The sequence below is a fragment of the Chrysochloris asiatica genome, unplaced genomic scaffold (genome assembly GCF_000296735.1).
Source record: "Chrysochloris asiatica unplaced genomic scaffold, ChrAsi1.0 scaffold00032, whole genome shotgun sequence".
NCBI lineage: Eukaryota > Metazoa > Chordata > Mammalia > Afrosoricida > Chrysochloridae > Chrysochloris > Chrysochloris asiatica.
The window spans coordinates 8,530,511-8,531,662 of NW_006408550.1; positions in this window are offsets into that span (position 1 = coordinate 8,530,511).

Consider the following 1,152-nt stretch of genomic DNA (forward strand, 5'->3'; position numbering starts at 1 on the left):
GCAAGGTCGGTTTGAAATGCAGATCAGTGGTTCAAATTAACCAGTCACTTCTCAGAAGCCCTATACAAGGCGGCTGGCTATGAGTCAAAACAAACTCTATGGCACTTACCAACCAAAGAGATGAGAAAGCATTATAATGTAAAGGAAGATCAGTTAAACTTGAAGGATAAATACAGCCATTTAACATTTTTGGAAAATGATTAAGAAACAAATATCTGTGTATTTTCTATTTTCTATAAAATATTTAATATTTTAAGCAAATATTGCTTTACAAAACCTTTCTCTGAAATAAAGATCTACAATATTTCCTTTACTTTCTTTTATGTGTATCTCTCCTACTATTTTGCCAATTTTATCTTTGCTGATTGGGAAATAAACAGAAATCACAGTATCTTACTGTTATTAGGTGTTCCATCAACAAAATGATGCCCAATTTCAGCTTTGTGGATGAGGACATTGATTTGTATAAAGTTATACAATATTCTGCAAGGAACAAGGATGCAGAAAGATGAATAAAAAGGGATGAGGGAATGGAGAGTAAGTAGCAGGGGGCACCATGTTCTCTCATTCTTCTTTTCTCTACAACCTCAGATAAAGTCTCCAAAACTGTAGGAGAAATATTTTATAATTCTTAAGTAAGCTAGGGTCCACTTATGAGAAAGAATGTGACTTCCTATACGGAAGGCATTATACTGTTTTTTAAGCAATGAGTTAAGTGATTTGTTGGTTCTCAAACTTAAGTGACACTTATGTTGCAATAGGTAATAAATTTCCTATCACTACTAATTCTATTGCCTCTATTCTTTAGGGTCTTAAGGCAACACCTTTACAGTATGTAAAATCCATTAGAAAATCTGAGGCAGTAAAAATACCATCAGTGCTAAATCTATCCATTAATCCTTACTTTGCTTTTTCTCCTTGACAGATGACAAGAAATGTTATATTCAAATCCATATTCACAATGAAGACACGCAGCTTGCGTGATTCACCAGAGAGAATCCATTTATATTTGAAGGTTTGGTCCCATGATAAGATCATAAGTGATTATGAGATCAAAAGTATGTTCTAATTTATATGTAATTCCTTTACTCTCTAAGATCAAGTGTATTTCTCTTCAAGTATTGTGCACTTCATAATACACACACAACAGAG